General features: G+C 39.5%; 1 long non-coding RNA gene across 2 annotated transcripts in view; it reads left to right on the forward strand.

Moving 5' to 3' along the window:
* The first annotated feature begins 1907 nt into the window (after nucleotides 1–1907).
* Nucleotides 1908–21965, forward strand: part of LOC126278164 (uncharacterized) — a 140798-nt gene continuing 120740 nt past the window's right edge. For both annotated transcript variants that reach the window (XR_007550670.1, XR_007550669.1), the window contains exon 1: nucleotides 1908–1987. This is a non-coding gene — a long non-coding RNA (uncharacterized LOC126278164). The remainder of the gene's footprint in view (nucleotides 1988–21965) is intronic.

Below are 21965 nucleotides of genomic sequence, written 5' to 3' on the forward strand. Positions count from 1 at the left end.
TCACCACTTTAATGCACCGTTAGCCACCTTTCTGACAACTGTGAAGCTACATACAACAGAGAACCACCGACCACTAATAACCACTACTCTTAGCTACAAACTATGCTAGCCTGTACCTTGACTGTGCAATAACCAAAAAAAGCGAGCACAACGTTAGGATTTTACATACATGCTTAGCAACACCAGATCGCAGAGCTTTACATCATATTACAGGCGAGCTATCGAGACCCACAAACATGGACACCATCAACTCTGTCTCGCTGATATAGTGCCGCTGTCCAGCGCTGTGCTCGTAAACACGGACAGTCAAGAACTGAGAGCTGATCGACGCGTCTACCACACCTCGCGGCCACAGTGGATGCTGCTAGCGCCACCGCACCGCAACGCGTGACATGGAATGTCAAAAACTTCGTGGACTACATAGGAACTTCATGAGGTGGCGCCACTGGTCAAATTCCAAATTGCAGGCAGAGGTGATCAACTGGCACACAGTAAACGATTCTACAGCAGTAGTGTGTAGATGGTTAGTTAGTATGATAAAGACGAAACTACTGTTTCGGGTGGGTACAGCAACTGTAACCAAATTAATGGTGATTAACATAACAGTATAGGTTTAATAGTACTACTATACCATGAAATTAATTATTCCCTTCAGCAAAGCATTTCATTTCAGGGACATAACATTGCAGGAAAGCTCTGTAACCAACTTCTTATAAGGTATAGCTCGTAGCCTGTAATTTTTGCTTCTCTAAACATTTGTAACGTCTGATATGAGTGACTTATAATATGATATGTTTTCTTTAGTTGCATCTAAGAGGAACCTTGAAACTAGCTTCATGATATCAATATAAACTTTGTAGACAGACGTTACATTCAAGCTAAATAATACATTCTTACGTCATATTGGTTTCCTACTCATTCTTTGTCCCCAAAAGCAATTAAAGCCTCATTAACTTACTGCTTTTTAGATGTTAAGTTTTGGGAATGGCGCATGTAGGAAATATTGGAATGAAAAGCAAATTATAAGTACCCATACATGCAAGAACGTAATTTTTGACATTCTATATTCTTATTCGTATGAAAAGCAGTACATGTGGAGACGGAGATCATAGTAACCTTTGAAAGTAGTGAATATGCATCACAACAATAATGCCTAAGCGTTATGCCGTGAGTTGTTTCTCGAGACGGACGTCATTCGGATCAGTTTGCTGTAATCATATTTTATCTTATTTTTATCGAAACATGCACAAAATTTTAGGGTTTACCAGGGTCTTACGCACTAAATCCTGCCCTCATAAAAGAAAATATGGCTACTCAATTTAAAACACTTATTGAACCTCAGAAAATACATTAGTCTTACGGATACCTTACTATTATTGGAGCTATCCTAGAGAAAATGTACCTCTCTGTCGAGGTCACAGAAATATGAATATCCCAGTTGTTTGTTGAACGCCAGGGTAGCAGGCTGAGTTTGATCGAAATAAGAAAATAAGACAAAGTAAGAGAAAATACTTTGCACATAATACATTAAATGACTACAGGAGCAGTCCGAAAACCAAACTGGGATTCTGGGCTCCCTCACACCATATACAATTTCAGAGTTCTTCCAATTGTGACTGCTGGATGTGTACTGCTAAGTAAAACGTTTATTTCCGTGTGTGTGTGCCGCTATGATGGCTGAATGAGAGCATCAAAGTCCACGAAATGCAAAGGTGAAGAGACATAGGTGGGAAAGGAGTTCAGTTTTTCTAAAACCATGAACGTGGTGCAGCCTCTACAAAGATTATAGGCAATATCTCAGTGCTTTATTTATGTTTCATCTTACATCAGTAACAATTAGAAATGTAATAAAATCAGAAGGAGACAGAGGTAGTAGTTAACGCGTTGTTGGTGCCTACGAGTGGGTCTTCTTGGCCCGGCTGTGGGCTGATGAAGCAGATCTGGCTGCCCCTGCGCGGCTTACGTGTAAAACGCCCCCTCCAACGAGGTCTCCGACGGTGCCTCCTAGATCTCCAACAAGATCACCCAGGTCGAGGTCTATCAGCGCCGATCCCTCTGTTGTGGTCGTTGTGGTCTGGGCGTCTGCTGAGCTGGTCATCATCATTAGGGCAATCATCACCAGCGCCGACATCACCAGAGTCTACAATTACAAAATTACATATCAGCAGATTGAGTCTCTTTGAACTGGTCAAACCCACTTCTCATCTACAAAGAATTCATAGACACCCAACCACAAGCCACTACTATGTCTTACATATAATGGGAACGGCATTTTGAGTTTCAGCAAGGAGTGAGATGTACGCTCCAAGTGACTAACATATCTGTGATAGAAACCAACAATACCAGGAGTTACCAAACAAAACAGCTGTCGGAATCTCTGAGAAATAAAATCTCGAGCACAATTAGTTTTGAAAATACACAAGCTATAAATTGAGACCACTGAACAAGACAGAAGCTCTATTGTCAGAATGGAAGCTTTCACGGCCCACATTGATACTGTTCAAGCACAACATTATGACCACCTTTGGCACGGATAACAACGGCAACGCGTTGTGTCATGAAAGCAAAAAGATCTTGGCAGTTTCCTGTAGGGGGATGATACTACAGCACGCACAAGTCAGCTGATTCCCACAAATTCCGATAGGGGGGCGATGTGTTCTGACCACACATTCCACCACATCCCAGATGTGTTCTATGGGGGATCACATCTGGTGGGTTGGGCACATCAATTGGAGCTCGACACTGTGTTCCTCTATCTATTCCATCACACTCCTAGTCTTACTGAACAAAGCCACAGAATTCGGAAAAGATGATCGTCTTGATTGGGCGTACTTAGTCTGTAGCCAGTATGATACTCCTTGGCCAACACGGTGCCTTGCACGATCTCCACTGAACCGTCGATGAGCACATAAATAATGATGTTGCTGCCAGCCTGTCTCAGTCCCGCAGTAGAAGTGTCAAGGAGCTGTTCCCTTGAAAGACGACTATTTCGCGCCCTCCTATCGCCCTGATGAAGAAGGTGTCGGGATTCATGAGACCACGAAGCCCTCTGCCACTGAGCCAACTTCCAGTGCCCATGGATACGTGCCAGTTTCCGTCGTGGTTGCCAATGTTGTGGTATTAACACTGGCACTTGCATGGTTCGAAGGGCTGCGGAGGCCAATCGTTAGGAGCGTTTGGTGGAATGTGTGTTCTGACACACTTTTGCTCTGCCCACTGTCCGCTGCTTGTCCTGTTCTACCAGTCTGCCCAGCCTACAACTTCCAATATCAGTAATGAGGGGTGGTCCAAACCCATGACGTCTGGTCGAGGTTTCACCACGTGTTGAAGACACTTACCAAAGCACTCCTTGAACATCCGATAAGGCGTACAGTTTGTGAAATGCTCAGGTCGAGCATGCAGTCCATTACAATCTGCCATGGGTCACACACAGATAGATCGCGCGTCTTCCTCCTTATACACACGAACAGCAATCTCTAACTAGCACCCATTCCTCGTCAAGTGACGCTACTATCTCCTGGATGGGTTTATATTGATAGTAGGTCGGAGGTCATAATGTCCTGACTGCTCCGTGTATTCCACTAGTGAATTATGTTTCAACGGCATAAGGCCGTGGTCGAATCACCTGATTATCCGAGCGCGTTAGTACGCCGCTTCTAGGGCACTGGAGGTGAGCCCGTCCTGGAGGGAATCAGCCCGTTGGATTAACGACGAGGGCTGGTATGCCAGCCGTTTCGTAGAGAAACATCCACTGGCATAATGGTAACAAATTCACGGTTAGGAATCACGTTTTGTTGAAATAAGTATTGGTATAGTATTTTGTTCATAGTGAATCCTGATGTACGCTTTGAAAGGGGTTGCTGGATCGAGCAGGTATTACCAGAGTACATAACAGTGGTAATGAATAGATTTTTGGAAACACGGTGAGAGGGATGCTGATAAAAGTGTGGCAGGAAGAGATACCGGTCGGATACGAGGTTGGTGTAAATGAATGTGAAGGGACGATATGGTATTCAGGAAACCAGTGGGCCGACTCTTGTATTTAGAACTCGGTAGATAACGTAAGACATAGTACGGCCTGATGTGAGCAGTCAGACTTCCAGGAGAATAATATGTGAAACCGCATATATTCCATGTCACCTGTAGACCACAAATACAGTCAAGGGCAGATTTTCTGACTCTTTATCACCAATCACATGCAAAGTGCAACAGTAATGGGTACCAATACTCATGCAGAAAACAGTAAAATTACTTGTTCTTCTAGTAATAGCTGGGTTACATAAGGTACATGGAAGACATAGGAACGAATTTCGATCAGATGTGTATGTCATACCCATTTTTCGAGCCACAATGAAATTTTCAAGATTCAATAAAATCCTGATTTACCTCAAATTCCGTGATAAACTTAGAAGCGAAGACACAAAAGATTTTTTTGGATCAAATTCTGCACCTATAAGGGCTATATCTGAAATGTCCATTGATGCATATATTTCGTCTTACATCCATGGGCCATCAGGGAAAGTGTCCACTCAAGGTCTGAAGTCCTTTGAAACCGGAGAGTACATGATAATAATGTGCGAGGGAGGTTTGTCGAATTGTAAACTGGAAAATGTGTGATTAAGTTTAATGCCATACTCTGACACTATCAGAAAATATTTTCGGCGGTTGCAAATTCACGTACATACGCTCAAAAACGTTTTCCTGATGAGAAGTTAGGTTTCTGTATTACCCTAAATTAATTTACCATCTAAAATAGCTTGACACACCACCGATGGCTAAGTAGTTAAATGTCAAACTGCAAATCAAATCCAAATGATCGTTATAATGAAAAATGCCAAATTTCAAAGCAAGTTGGAGCTCATTTTCAGTTAGGTGTTCCGATAAATGCGGAAAGTACTTAAGAAAACAGAGGCAACAAAGGAATTTTAGCTCCATTAGAGCAAAGACAAATACAGCGACCTTCAGGTTGATGTTTGATTTTAAGACTTGTACGCTTTAAGTCAGTGCAAATAATGTTCATGTTTTATAATTACACACGGCATTTTCTCTAGCCACACGTGAAAATGTTATTTCTGTCCCTATTTTGTAATTATAGTTTTCTCCTGTACCTTCCCATGGTATGTAGTCATTCGTGCATTGAAAGAACTGCATACAAGGTCTATTTGCTGTGATTCGCTTGGGTTAAAATCTATGAATTACAAACTGAAGTTTTCTCAGATGTCAAGTAAATATTCTTTTGAACGGAATATTTTCCCGTTAGTTTCGCAATCATCTTTGTGGTCCGGAGATAGATTACAGTCACATACTGAAAACTGTATTTTGTAGCTACGACCTTGCCTATCAAGAAATTATTTCCATCAGATTAGTTTGTACATACCTTTCTCCGATGTTAGAGAACTGCGTTTCAGTTTCTAGCCATTGAGAAAGACGACCTCCATTGGCATTTGCTTCTATAGTATTTACATTGGTAATTCACTATGTTGATACAAATTTTGTTGGCGGCGAGAATATTTCTTTGCGTTGTGAGTTTCGAAAAGTTACTCAAAGCACACAAAAAACAGAAACAAATCCTCATCATTTAAGATTCCAGATGTTTTTTTAGTTAACGGATTTGAATTACTAATAATTTTAAGTTTCCATCCCGTAAAATAGTATTATGTATATAACAGTACATTTTTCCATTGCCCCAATTTTTCTCTATGTTTGTAGTCAATTATTACTTGTATATTATCCCTTTCGTCTTTATTCTATCGAAATGTTACTGGTTTGGATTCACACATTTCTACATTCAGTCTTAGTTACATATTTGCATGCCCACAAATTAAAAATTTTCTGCTCATTGCCGTTCTATTTCCATATTTTCTGCTAAGTAAAGCATCAACGAGGAATATGTGTTGCATTACATGTGGTTCTCAGAGTACCGATGCATATCGTATGAATCCTCCCTCATACAAGGAAGGAGTGTTGAGTATTTACAACTGTGGACAAAGAAGCCTTAGAGAAATCAAAAGCAGAAAATTGTATTTTCGAACACGTAACTTGGAAGCACCGGTATTTATTTCCAATCGCGATGCGTAGTCTGGAAAAGTTACCGAACTGAATCAGAAAGTGGAAATCATATCTTAATTGGGATACTGAATACGGTAGTTAGATATTATTTCGAACAGATTATGCTACTTATCACTCATAATGGCAGGCACTGGTCTGAACTCTTCCCAGATTAAGAATCCAAAGTCCTAAGTGTTGATAGTGAAAGTAGCTACATCTTGAGCTAGAGTGCCACGTCATGCTTATGTTCTGTGTTATCCGACGTCAGTCTGTTAATATAGGAATAAAATATGCCACACCAATCTGGAGGAACATTTCTTCTTTGTCCTAATAATGAGGGGTGTGATCTTTATTCAGTTACAGTTAACTGTGAAAACGGATCAAGATATCTCCACATAAGCCTTCAGAATTGTCGACCGAATTCATAGCAAGCTTCATACGACAGGTGAATAGCAATAAATTGTTATAAACAAAGCGTTTTGTACTAATAAACTTTAATTGATTACTTACTTTGACTCGTGTGAATAATAATTCATTTCCGTGAACCTTTTCAAACATTAGAAACGAATTCTCAGTCAATAGTCCCTTTCTTTGTGAGGCCTCTCTGTACACAGTATAACATCAATAAGGGTAAGAAATACAACGCCGATAGAACGCTATCTAAATAAGTTAGGAGAGTGCTGGAACAGTGTAAATGCTGCCCCACTAACAACGACTTTGCAACTTACAATCTAAGAGGACCTTTTAGCGAAGTCAGATGCCTCGATGGTTAAACATATTTTAACAATAAGATTTAGTTGTGTATTAAAAGGTATATATGGTTCAAATGGCTCTGAGCACTATGGGACTCAACTGCTGTGGTCATTAGTCCCCTAGAACTTAGAACTACTTAAACCTAACTAACCTAAAGACATCACACACATCCATGCCCGAGGCAGGATTCGAACCCGCGACCGTAGCAGTCGCACGGTTCCGGACTGCGCGCCTAGAACCGCGAGAAAAGGTATATATGTAAGTGAAAACATCTTACCTGCGCAGACATCTTTTGAGAGACCATGACTTCGTTTTCTGTTGCACTGGAATACTCAAGCTTGAAACGGAGATGTATATATGCTACCCATTATCTGTACGTGATTCCTGAAATCACCACTCTGCCCTTGTTCTCTGCAGGTGGGTGCGTTGATAGTGATTAGAAGGGGAAAACCAGTGTTCGTAATTGCTTTGCTAGTTACCTCTAATATCCCTTGAGGCGCAAGAAACAATCGATTATTTTCAATTTATGGTTCTGTCGGCCATTGTGAAAGCACCAAATTACAAAGTATCACCTACATACTACTTTTATCACGAAATTAAATTACTCATTTACACTTAAAGTCAATTAAACTGAATCACTCTTAGGAATAATAAAAGAAATAGGACTCAACGAAAAATCCAGTAGGTCGATGCAGGCCACCCTGTACAAAGCCAAACCTAAAGAAATGTTTACAGGACAATAATCAGAGAATTTCACGAAAAATACACAGGTAGAGTCACTTGTATTATTTAACTTAGCCCTGGAAAAAATTGTCAAGGGGTGGAACAGTAATATAGAGCGAACAATGGATTTAGGATGGACTTCGATGCAGACAACCTAGGGATTTTGCTGATGACCGGACCTTACTGGGAAAGGTGATCAGTCTATCAGTATCAGAAAGATTGAATTCATAACCAGTATTAAAGATGCACAGAGAACGATGAGAGTTAGCGATACCAAGCATAGCAAGAAAGCCAAAACAGTAAAGTACCTTTGAGGATGGGTCTCAGATGATGTCATTGAACCTATAGCATTTGAATAATGGAAAATCAAACTAAATAGGGCGTACAATGCTTCGAGAAAAATGTACACCTCTTGACATCTGTATATGAATCTGAAACTAAGGAACGGTCCCACAGTAGTCAGACTATCAGTCACCTATGCAACAGTTTGTCTATCCATAACGAAAAAGACCTCAATAATTCTAAAAGTATTAAAGCTCCAAACAGCGGGTACAATAATCGTACCAGATAGGAGACGATTGTACAAACCTAATCGAGGATCTACCAACGTCAAGGAAACCTCACCGATGCGATCAGAGAAAGACTAGATTGCTATGCCCACGGGTACAGTATGGAGCCTCTCAGGTTGTCTTATGAAGCCTTCAAAATAGCGGCAAAGGCAAATAAACTGCGTTTCTAAGAAACAAGGAAACAGAGAAAGACCTTCCAGAACTTCATATTAGGAAAGAAATAATGTATGACAGTGGTCACCACGATTTGGCGTTGAAAGCACATCATTCCTAACATCTCTTGCAGACGTTAACCGCAATGAGACCAAGAAGAGCTCCAGAGAACGGAAAATAGAGTTCGTCAAGCAAATGAAGAAACTGGGCTAGCAGAAAAGCTGATGCTACTAACACAAACAAAGCTACTAACCTTCGAATAGAGCTCCACACATGACAGATGTCAACAGAAATTTACAAGTACCACCATTTTAGAATGGACTCCAACAATTTCAATTTCGACGCCAACAACATTTATCTTTATGGTAACAGGCTCCGATCAGTTTTTGATTATCCTCAGACCCTCATGCCATGATGCTAGATGGTTGTGGTGAACAGAGCAGGTGTTTTGCATTAAATTACATTAATACGTGATCAATAGGTTGTGAATACGCCGTTTCATAACGATGTGGAATATATCAGTTCAACATAAGTTCATTCATAAATTATTTTTATTTGGTTTTAAATGATACTCGGCTCTCTATCAGATTTATAATGCTATTTCGCAAATGATGAAAGTCTTTTGTGCAGAATAATTGACCCCTTTCTGTGCCACAGTCATATGTAACCCAGAATAGTAAAGATTTATATTGTAGCTGTGTACTTCGCTATTATTTTTGAATTGGGGGTGGGTTATTAATAACACTACTTCGAACAATTTCATGATTTACACAGTCAAAAGCGTTTGATAGTTCGCGAAATTTCCCAGTGGTTGATGATCGGTTATTCAGAGCATTTAATATTTGATTAGTGAAAGAATATATAGCATTTTCTGTTGAAAAGTCTTTTTAAAACCTAACTGATGTTTTGTTAGTACTTAATTTTTACAAATACGTGAAGCTACTCTTGAATAGATTACTTTTTCAAAAACGCTTGTTAAAGCTTTCAGAAGTGAGACTGGGCAGTAGTTATTAGCATCTGACCTATCCCCTTTTTTATGCAATGGTTTAACAGCAGCATATTTCAGTCTATCTGGAAAAATGTCCTGTTTCAGTGAGCTACTACATATGTGACTGAGAATCCTTATCTATGTGGAACAAGCTCTCAGTATTCTGCTGACAGTGCCATCAATTCCATGTGACCTTAACTACACGTTTCAATGAATTTATGTATTTTCAGTGTGAGAGGTAGGCAGAATTTCAGTTTTACCAAATTATGTAGGCACTGCTTCTTCCACAGCCAGCCTAAGATTTTCTAATCAACACCAGGATCTTATTTTTTCTGCAACACATGCTCTTGGACGCCCTGTTTCACTTTTAGCTTGTTTCACTTTTAAAAATATTCAAAATTGTTTTAATTTTATTATCAGAGGTGGTAATCTCAGACATAATGTACAGACATCAGGACTTCTTAATAAATCTTCTTAACAAAGGGCAGAGGTTTTTATAGTTTTTGATGTTTTCAGTTTATTACTCCTTGTAACTCTAAGACACATTTCTCTGTTTTGATTACAAGATATTTTTATCCATTTAATAATACATGGCATATTAGATGATTTTTTACAATTATGTTCCATTGGTTTCTAAGGGAAACTATTTTCAAATACACTCACGAAAGTAACATGAAATAGGTTAAATTTTAAATCGGCATAGTGTTCCCTATACACCTCATCCCAGTCCACCTGTTGCAAGCTTTCCCTAAAGCTTACATTTGAATGCTTCATTATGGAGGACTGTTTCGCATTAGTCTATGGAGATATGTCATGTACTGTAAATAACTGTGATCCTGATCATACAAACCATTCTTTACAGAAAAAGCTTCTGTTTGATTAAAATACTCTTTGACTAAGAAAACATTATCTATGAGTGTGCTGTTTTCCTGTAACACATAAGCAGAAAAATCAATAACTGAAGTCAAATTGAAAGAACCAAATAAAACTTCAAGGTCTAGCTTTATATTGGACTCTTTCAGAAAACGTACATTCAAAATCTCAACATACAATAATTTTCTCCCCTCTGTCTGATCTATGAAGCAGTAAAGAATCAATGTATTCCAAAAATTCTTATATTTATAAAACTACCATTATTTAGTTTAATCCCACATACACATGCTCTACAAATATTCTTTTAGGCTCTACATTTTTCACACTGTGATAAATTTTACCGTATATGGCATCTTCTCCACCCTTCATAGTGCCCCTACTTACATGCACTCAAAACTTATATCCACCTACATTTACCTTTTACATATCTATGATTATATGATGGTCAGACATACATTCCATCTCAATTTCTATATCTTCTAAAGAAATAATAAGCTAATCTACTTTGTTTTTAATACACTGATAATGTTATGCAGTATAGTGATATAATTTTTCATTGCGATTTTATGAGAACCTTGCGAAATGATAATATTTTTCACTGTAGTTTTACGAGAATCTTGTGATATATTAACGTATATAGTACCTGCCTGTCTGAACTTCCAATTAAGCTAGTATCATTTAATGTTGAATCATTGGACACTGATCTTAGCCTAGAAAGGGGGTACTACAGTGAGGCTCAGTGACGCCCCCACCCCCCACCCCTTATAGAGTTTGCTATCATCCAAGCCAATCTACCATTCCCTTTCCTATTCACGTGCAGGCCATGCCTTGTAGAGTTCTACTTACCAATAGTATCAACAGGAACCAAACATATGATTGGCGAAGAAGTCGCCAGCAGCTGAACTAGCTCTGTATTTACCCTCTTGACAGAGCTGCTCAATTGGGGCCAGTCATACCACTTGCAGGAAGTAAGCCAACATTTGTACGGTTCGTTACAGATGTGGTTTTTATCAGGTCACACTCAACATTGTTTCGTTCTGCAATTGGAAGAAACTCATTGATGCAGGAAAAGTCACAAGGAAAACAAGAAGATTTTATTAAGCAAATCACATAGTTGTATTTAATGTTGCTTGGTATTCACTGTTGATTTTGAAGAGATCAAGGCTGTATCATCAGTGACACGTGGTATTGATTGGCACATGGAGTTGGTAATAAATATTTCATAATGGTGGATCATTATCGAGGACGACTTCTTAGCAAGTAAGGTGAAGACATTTTTTATAACGATCCATAATTGTTACACAATATATCTTGCAGCTGCTGCACATTATTTATTTATTTATTCCAAATCATTGTAGGCTGTTACCTATAATTTAAACAAGGGTTGTGCTGATACTGACTGATGCAGTGTACATTAATTATTAACAACTAATTCTATCCAACACAATAGTACCACTCATCAGCCTAACTATTTCTATGACCACCGACCAACTGTAGATATAAACCTGATAGGCAGACGTACGCATAGTGCAACTAGAATCAGTGAATTTGCTGTCTGTGTGTAGAAGGGGGAAGGCGCACGGTCTGAGTATGACCATGGGCAGGTTATGATGGCTCGTAGACTAGGCAGGAGCCTTTCGGAAACTGCATGACTTATCTGGTGTTTGAGGAGTGCTGTGGTCATTGTCTTCAACACATGGCGAAGAGAAGGTGAAACCTCGTCCAGACATCTTGAGGTGGTCCGGCCACCCTTCATTACACATGTTGGACGTCGTTTGCTGGGCAGACTGGTAAAACAGAACAGGCGGCGAACTCTGGTGGAACTAACAACAGTTTTTAATGCTGGGAAGAGTACATGTGTCTGAACACACAGTACACCCTGCACTCCTAACGTTGGGCATCCGTAGCTAACTATCAATGCTTGTGCCAATGTCAACATCACGACATTGGCAACTATGGCAGAATTCGACATGTGACCATCGTCACTGGACTTTGACGCTGTGGTAGAGCGTTGCATGATCTGATGAACCCCGATACCTTCTTCTTAATGCTGATGGCTGATCGCGAAATTGTCGTCTCCCAAGAAAACAGCCGCATGACACTTCGGAATGGAGACAAGCTGGTGGCGGCTCCATTATGCCCTGGGCAACACCCACGTGTGCATCCATGGGTCCAGTGGAGCTCTTGCAAGGCACCTCGATGACAGTGATCACTGTTCACTAGTTGCAGACCAAGTTAATCCCTTCATGACGATCATGTTTCCTGGATGCAGTGGCATTTTTCAATAGGATAATGCACCATGTTACAAGACCAGGAGTATAATGGAGTCTCTCGAGGACCACAGTGGCGAGTTTCAGTTGATGTACTGGCCCTTCAACTTGCCAGATCCTAAAACGTCGAACAAATCTGGGATGTGATTGAACGTGGTGTCCCTTCTCATTGGCCCACTCCCCCAAATACACGGGAATGGTGTGGCGTGTGTGCATATGTGGTGCAAATTCTCTCCAGCGACTTACCAAGGCCTCACTACTCCCATGCCACAATGGGTTGCCACTGTTATCCATGCCAGTGGTGGACATAACTGCTATTTAGTTTCCATCTGATCAGTATATTGTTTTAAAATGAATAAAAACAATACCTTCTCCTGTCACTGCCTCTCCTTTCGCACAAGATAACTCACTACCCAGATATCACCAGAAATAGTATCAGCATAGTTGTTCTAGGTCTGCCGCTCTGTTTTGACGACAATAACCCTTTTACATTGATTCTTCCCGTTCCCAATCAGTTGCTGCCGATCAGTGTCAGCAACATCGACATACATCGGACATCCCCAGATAGTATTTTCTTCACCACATCCCATGTCGCTGATGATAGCCTTGGTCTCTCCGAAATTGATAGTGATTAATAAACAACATTACATACAGCTGTCAGTAGAGAGAACATACAATTCATTATTCTCCATAACAAGTGTATCTCAGCTGCAGACCCCAATTGTTTTACAAATATGGGAAGTATGAGACAGTTTAACAGTGACACTGTAATAGATACTTTCGATTTCCATCACAGCTCAGTAGCCATTACATAAAACATTCTTCGAAGGTCCATGCGACTACCTTTATTTAGCACTCATTGATAAATAACAGGGACTAGATTGCCTTTTTTATTTGATATCAGATTAAGGGTAAGAATCACACTGTGCTTCAATAAATGTCTTGTTTACTGAAACGAGTCATATCGTATGAGTAAGTGCAGAATTACATCATTTGGAATACGTGAACACTGGCCGGTGAACAACCCACCTGGACGCTTTAATGACTTTACCCTGCAAGTAACGTGACGCTCTATTCAAGATACTGGAGTCGTGTTATTGAAGAATGTCACAGACCTGGATGTTCCTTTCCTCTCCCTAAAGGATAAGAGACGAATGCTTCACAGTTGGTGGTCCTTCTCTAATTACCCTGATGACGTCCGTACGTTACTTTCCTGCCTTTCCTCTTCGTCATACACACACATTTGGTGACACATTGAGGGTAATTAATTCCACTGAAGTCGTTATAATTATCAAAGTTTTCGCGGGGAAGTGACTGGAGGGTATAATATTGGATCTTAAATAGATGGGGCACCGTCAAGTTGTAATTGAACCGTTCTTATTACGCTACAGAATGTATTGTGATAGACTGAATTAGAACAAGGTAAGTTGAGCAGCTTTTCTGTTCATATTGAAAGGTATAGCTTAGTGAGGGTGATGTGTAGACGCTCTCTTGTAACAACAATAGCATGGAATGCATAAATGGCGATGTAAATTAATTTAAGGAAATGTTCTGTTTAATTTCTGATGTTGAGACGGACACATGAGGTTCTTAATTCAACTGCTTTTTTTGAATCAATAAACGGTGGCTCCATCTCCCTTCATAAAACTGATGTTGACGATCAAACAACGATCAAGTACGAGGATTTTGGTTGAGAGCCATAAAGGCCTGAATTACACCCTCATCGGTTTTGGGGTTACAGCGTGTACTGTATATATACTCCTAACATCTGTTGATTTTACCGTGACCAGCTGTATCTATATCTGTAGTCTCACACACTATACATATAAACAATCACTAAAATCTGTCTCATCGATCTGCGGTTATTTGTTTCCATATGGGGAAAGAAAGAGCACAGTCTTTTTGCTCTGCGCTGCTGTATTTTTCTCTGTGGTTGACAAAATAATTTAGTGCCTACATCATATACGTTGTAATAATACTTCGTAATGGGAGGTGTGTTAGTCGTTTCATCAGAATCTTACGCTACAGAATGTACTTATTGAAACTAATGACAACAAGAACCATAAACTGACTGGAATATTTAATAATTTCGTTTGTGTCGGGCATTTGGCACGTGCTCTTTTGTTGAGATTGTCGTTTCACATTAATTACAAACTTTACGACTGTCAAAAGACACTATTTTCACTAGGCTCAATATGGATATTTTGTGAATTACCATTGACAATAAAGATAAACTTAAACATTAGTTAATATTTCATAACATAAGGCATTAATATAATTTTTTCGTAGAAAGTGTAGGATTTGAACTGTGTTAAAAACAATTCAGACTTCCGAGACTGGTGGTTTGTCTACAAATTTGATTTTCGGAAACGTGTAGTTTTTCAAATTTTTGTTTATCTGCTTTAGGTGCTTATGGTTGTCAGTGCCTCATTTATATTTATTCTTAATAAATGAAAAAGGCCTAAAATGTAAATATATATTTAAATAATCGTGTTACGCTATTATGTTTTGTACTAGGAAGTCATGTACGTTTAGTTCAGGGGAGCAGCTACGTAGTTATCCTTCAACTCGTCCCTCCCTCAGCGTTTCTCATAGCAATAAAACAATATTTTACAAACGCATAGGGATTTTAAAGGATGTTAGAACACACATCCGGATGCATCATTCGGCTGTTCTACAGACAGTTCAAGCTATTAAGATGAATCCCCGCCGTCCAACGACCTATTCGGCAGCAAGCTTAAGTCGAGCCCATCAGTATAGGCATGACAGTGTTCAACACGTCTGATGACGTTCAACATGTACACGTCCCAACACGAATGTAGCATACTAAACCTCATACTTAATCTACGATTCGACGCTTAGGAAAAGATAATAGGTCAGCGTAGATTTTTATTGTTACGTAGAGTATGATCTTACTTTATCATATCTTCAACGCGTTTTATTCAGACAATGAAAAATGTATACAGGAAGAACAGATAACTATATGGAGGACCAGTATTTGCTACAGTATAACTGATTAAAAAGGTTGTAATGCAGGGATGTAGTTCTTCGCCCTTACTGTTCAGTCTATACACTGCAGACACAACGACGGAAATAAAACAAAGGTTCAAGGACTGGATTGGAATTCGAGGTGAAGGAATATGATGGTAAGGTTCATTGATAGCATTCTTATCCTCATTGAAAGTGAAGAATTATTACATCATTTGTTGAATGGCTTGAACAGTCAAATGAATACAGAACATTGACCTAGAATGTACGGAAGGGAAAGGTAAGTAATGAGAAGTAGCAGAAATGCAAACAGCGAGCTACTTCAAATCGGAATTGGGTATCGCAAAGCAGTGAATTCTGCTGTGTAGGCAGTGAAATGACCCATGACGAATGGAGCAAAGAATACATGGAAAGCAGACTATGACTGGAACAAAAGGCATCTCTGTACCAGAGAAGTCTACTAGTATCAAACATTGGCCTTAATTGGAGGAAGAAATTGCTGAGAATGTACGGTTGGAACATAACATTGTATGGTAGTGAGACACTGACCGGGGAAACATTAATAGAAAAGAATCGAAGCATTTGAGATGTGTTGCTGCAGAAGAGTATGAGGATTAGATGAACTATTAAGAAATGTGGAGGTTCTCCGCATAAGTGGTTAGAAAAGGAACATATTCTTGGTGGACTGCATCACACCAGTCATAAGACTGATGACTCCGGAAACAAATGACGATATGACGAAATTTTTGAGGTAAAGAAGTAATTTTCAGTGACTAAAGGTCCCAACTTACTATGTCACATGTTTTCAAAATGCAACAGATCATTGTCTTCATGTCTTCATAATCCTGGACAGAGCCTTCGAAGATATGTAATATGTGGAACCTTAGCGTATAAGATGAAGAAAACAGCGCTGCAAATTACTTTTCTCCCCCGTGAAGATGATTCCCCATTGTGTTTGAAAAAACTGTGAAATCAACAACAATGGAATAGTAACCGTTGAAATGCAGCTACCACGTTACAGGTGATATCAGAATCACATCTCAGTAAGAGCAGCTTCAATGTACTAGTGGATTCAGCCAAAGGAAGGTTCTGCTAGCACGACAGTCCATCATATTTCACCCCAATCTCACCTCGCTCCACTTACTGCTTCAGGACAACAACTGTTACACTCCTCCATAGGTTGTCTAAGTAAATTGCATGGTGGACATGCAATGCAGTATATCGTTTGGCGCTGAGAGGTTTGCTGCTCTGTCACCAATATCTACACATACTCCAAACAACCCACATTATGCTGAGTGTCAGAACGTTCTTTGTGTACCACTGTTGCTTTTTCCTTTTTATTTTCCCATCGTTAGCGTTTCACATGAAGAACGAGGTCGTTACATAGTCTTTTCGTGAGGTACACAAGGGAGGAAGGAATATGTTGATTGACTCTTCTAAGAAAGTACGATTTCGGAATTTAACCAGTCTACCACACGGTGATGTAGGACACCTACAGAAGGTGAAGAAAAATAAAGGAAACCCACAGACACAACACACTGCCACGCCTAATACTGCGAACGAAAAGTCTTGGCATTCCAGTCATCGAGCAATATGTCCTGTACGATTTTCAAGGGCATCTTATTCCGTTATTCCTACAAAATAGTGTCATTTCCAGGTAACTAACATGTATAACGATGACGCACTCTTCTCTCCAAAGTACATTAGAAAGGCTCAGTAAAACGGAGATCTGGTGACTGTGTTGGATGGGGAAATGCCACAATCTCATGCTCATGAAATCAGTCCTGGAAGATGCTAACTATCTAAAATTGGCTATTTTCGCTTATATTGAGCGTACTGAATTCGAGGGAACGAGAAGGGGGTGGACTTGGCCTAAAGGGCATTGAAGTTGCATGTTTTGAACTTATAATAAGAACGTACCGAATTTGTATTGTAATATAACAACAAACAGTCAGTGGTAATCGCTAATGGTTCCAGTCATACACAGACCATCAACAGAACACTAACGTCTCCACTGTTGACACTTGAAGCTGACGCGGAGAGGCGCTGTAAGTACTTCAGGACGGTGTCAAGTTAAACCTTATTGTCCACCATGGCGTTATGAACACATGCTCTGCAGCGTATTGGTCCACTAATGGGACGAAAAACAACAATGATTCTGGGTGACATCGATTCGACAAGTCGTTGACGCGTTTCAAGAGGGTTATAGCACCAGGTATTTGCGCACAGGTCACGCATTTCCTGTGAATAGCGTGTCGATGGGCTGTGAACACACACGGATCTGGTGCCCAAAACCATCCCAGATTCCCCTGGAGGTCCAGGGGACATGTGGTAGTAAACAAAGGCACCCATTAGAAGTACTAGAACTTTTGCAAACTTCTTGTAGGGTGAGCTGTGGGCAACGAGAAGGCACGCAATGATAATTGCAGCTTGATGTCTGCTCAGAGCAAAACTGTTTTAATCAGGTATATTTATCTTAAAAGGAACTTTATCTCGGGTATCCAACCGGTAAGTTTTCAGGCCACTCGAAACCTCCACCAACTAAACAGAAGAATCATAAGAACAAATAGTGTAACGAGAACAAGTCACTGGTGATCCTAATCCAGATCTTCAGTAGAGAACAGTGTAACTGAATCACTACTTGGCCAATGAGATTTGCTTATCTCCCTCTGAAATTGGTCAGTGGACAGTTTCAGAGAAAAATTACTACATTACAACACTAATGACCACCCAGTTGTAATAAACTGCACAGGTGGAGTAAAACTATTCGATAATTCAGTGAAGATGGATATTGTGTAAATGTAGGTACACAATAATTTAATATCAGTATCATCAATGAAACACACGGTTTGTCGATGATTCATCTGTAACACTGGGCATACTGAAATGTATGCAGTACATATGTTTCACATGTTACTCACAATACTCTACAAATATCACCTACAGCGTTTATCATACTTCTTTGAACACCTCACATACTAAACGTCGTCCTCCTTTCGATTTGCATTTGAGTACAGAACATCTACATCTACATCTACATCCATACTCCGCAAAACACCTGACGGTGTGTGGCGGAGTGTACACTGAGTACCTCTATCGGTTTTCCCTTCTATTCCAGTCTAGTATAGTTCGTGGTAAGAAGGATTGTCGGTATGCTTCTGTGTGGGCTCTAATCTCTCTGATTTTATCCTCATGGTCTCTTCGGGAGATATACGTAGGAGGTAGCAATATACTGCTTGACCACTGGAACCACTGGAAACGCTGTAAATCATGATAATGTCAGCCTGTAATCGAAGATACATTAAAAAATGGGAAACAGTAAGTGCAGTTGTTACGAAAATAGAAATATTTTAGGGGAGTTTTCTTTAAACTTGTCTTGGGCACCTGTGGACCACGGTACTTGTGTATTTCTGTTGTCATCTAGTTGAAGTCTAGTAGCTTCTTTTCTTGTTAATACCATCAGTATTCTTTGTTTCCCTGCTGAACTCTCTCTGCTGCACTTCGGATCGTCTTGTGGTCTCACTGTGTTGGACTTCTGTCATAACTGGAAGGAACAGCATGCTTGCAATCGCCAAATGGTAAGCTTCTTTTCCTAATGTAAAATTCCGGAGATCATTCTCTATTTTCTTGATCCACAGGGAGCCAGTGGCTTTGCCTACTTCGGACGCCTTACACAAGAGCCTATGAGGCTCCATTCCTCACGCATGGCCATCGTAAATTCGTCGTCATATTCTGATAACATCTGTGAGACTTCCTTAGTGATTGTAGGTTTCACGATTAGATTTTCGTCATCTCCTATCTGTGAGGATCACTGGACCCACTGTCTTTCCCATTTCACCGAGATCATCTGAGATCCATTTGGATCTCTTGAAATACTTCGTACTGCAGACTATCAACGTTCCGGAAACATCTTTAATACTGGTATGACTTCAATCATTCCAATACTGATCAATGGGCCGGCTTGCCATTAACATCAGGTCACGAGTAAGAACCAAATGTGGAATCCGTAAATTATGTTCTTAGAAACAAATCCTTAATCGAGTGTTCACTGATAAAGATCTGCTCCAGGCGAAATACCGTTTCCTGACTGATCCCCGTATTGGTTGGAAAAGTCCTTGATTGTTAGTGCAGTGGTCTGCGGTCCAAAGACATGTTTGATCCACCTCTCAACGCTACTCTATCCTGTGCAAGCCTTTTATTCTCCGAGTAACTAATGGAGCCTACATTCCTCTTAATCTGCTTAATGTACTCATCTCTTGCGCTCTCTCTTCGATTTTTACCACTCACTCTTCCCTCCAGCACCAAATTATTGTCCTCTCAGTTTCCTCTAGATTTGGTTTTGTAGAGTGTGGCCCCACCACTAGTTTTCTTACTATACCAAATGAATTGTATTATACTGAATTATAATTAAAATTACTAATTTGATTTTGGGATGATATTGGTTTATTAGTAATACTTTGAATTTCGATCCTTTCGCTATGTTCGCCAAACTATAGCTTAAGTAGGAGCATCGAAAAACATATACGATTGTTTCTTACTTCACAAGAGATGATTAGCAAAGCAATTACGATAACTTGTTTTTCCCTTGTAATAAGTGTCTACGCACCCACCTGCAGAGAACACGGACAAAGTGGGGATATCATGAGCCACGTACAGATAGTGTCTAGTATATATAGCTCTCCGTTTCAAGCACGAGTATTACAGTGCTACAGAATCCGAAGCAATGCTTGGTCAAAAGCTGTGTGCACAGGTAAACTGATTTCGCTTACATATTTTCATTGCTGTGCATCTTTAATTCTGATTGTTAAAACGAATAAGAATTGAGACATTTGACAGTTCCACTTGAAGCCCTCTTATTTTGTGAGGTATAAAATCGTGGTTAATAGACCACAACAACAAACAATGGCAGCTATAAACATAATTTCAGATTTCCTTGATTTATTTCGACGTCCTGCAATCCGTGTTTTATTCCTTACGCTGTTTTTAAGTGAGACTGTTTACTGACAGGATTCATTGTCAAAGTGATTGTCCGCCGAAAATACTTTTCTAATCTTTGAGAAGATATATAGATATAAGGATGACTAAATGGGTGAAAATAAGTAAACAGTTGAGATGTTTTTAGTATAAGTTTCTTTGTATCAGCTTAATTCAATTTACGTGTTGTACGAAGCTTAAAATAAATTGTCTCTGTATGGAGGCTTAGGCGTAGGTGTCTTGATCCATTTTCACAGTTAACCGTAATTTAATAAAGAGCAGAACCATCGTTGTTAAGACAAAGAAGAGATCTCTCTTCAATTTGGTTCGGTATATTTTACAGCTGTTCTCACAGAATTATGTCGGATAGCTCGGTTAATGTACGCAGGCTTGATGTGGCAGTCTGGCTCAAAATACACTTAGTTTTAGGGGATTAACTGTGCTGTGTTCAGGGCACTAGACTTCACATCTGGAGAGATTTCGGACCAGTACTTGCCTTCATCTGTGATACGTAACATAATTTTTTCCGTAACAGTTTGAAATAATAGCTAAATGCCAAGTACAGTACCCCATTGGCTGTATTATTCCCACTTCTTCATCCCGTTGGGTAACATTTCTGTACAAGACTAACAGTGGTTTCCAAGTACCTCTTCCGTCAACACCATTTTGTGATTTTCGTTTCTTTAAGGCTTCTTCGCTCACAATTATGGGAACTTCTGACTTTAATACGTAAAGACTGACAAGACGTGTACGGATACTTTTAGAGACCCATATAAAGCGACACCGATTCTGGTGTCATGCTTTACTTAGGAGGAAATACTGTAATACAGCGATGATCGACACTGAATTTTAATAACGAACTGCAAAAATTTAATTAAGATTCCTTACATTGTGTTACATGTAAAACCGTGCGACCCAAAATACTGATAGTTCGATAGAATAATTCGGAGAGATATAACACAGAAATAATAAATGACTCCATGCGTTCAGAGCAAATGTGAAACTATTGGACTATGTTATTTATATAATACTATTTTATGGGTGGGACACTTAAAATTATTAGTACATAAAGTCCATTACGTGAAAAGACAATTGCATTGTTAACTATGGAGGATATGTGTAATTTTATTTCTATTAGTGTAACGTTTTCGACATCGACATTGCTAAGAGAGTTTCTCTGTAAAAAGAATTTTTATCAAATTTTATAGAGACAAATGTTAAATTTAGTTATGTTTCTCAATGTCTCGAAACGCAGATGCGTTTTCTAACATCGGCAGAACTTGTGTGTAAACTAAGGTAACGAATTCAGTTTCCAAAATGAATGGCTCTTCCAAGCGACTGCAACCTTGTTCCAGACTACCAACATGATTAAAAAAAGGGGGAAAAGTACCGACGAATCTGAGAGAAATAGAGGAAAACTATAATATAAGAAAATGTAAGTCGTGTTTTTAGTTACTGGCCACAATAAGAACTGCGTGTTACAATAAAATATGAATGTCATTTGCAATGACTTAAAGGGTAATATCCTTAGAATAAAACATCAACCAGAAAATTGCTGTACTTGTGGTTGCGCTTTAGGAGCTGACATCCCTTTGCTTCCTCCAACTTTCGATTTGACTTTCAGCA

Source organism: Schistocerca gregaria, chromosome 6 (genome assembly GCF_023897955.1).
Source record: "Schistocerca gregaria isolate iqSchGreg1 chromosome 6, iqSchGreg1.2, whole genome shotgun sequence".
NCBI classification, from domain to species: domain Eukaryota; kingdom Metazoa; phylum Arthropoda; class Insecta; order Orthoptera; family Acrididae; genus Schistocerca; species Schistocerca gregaria.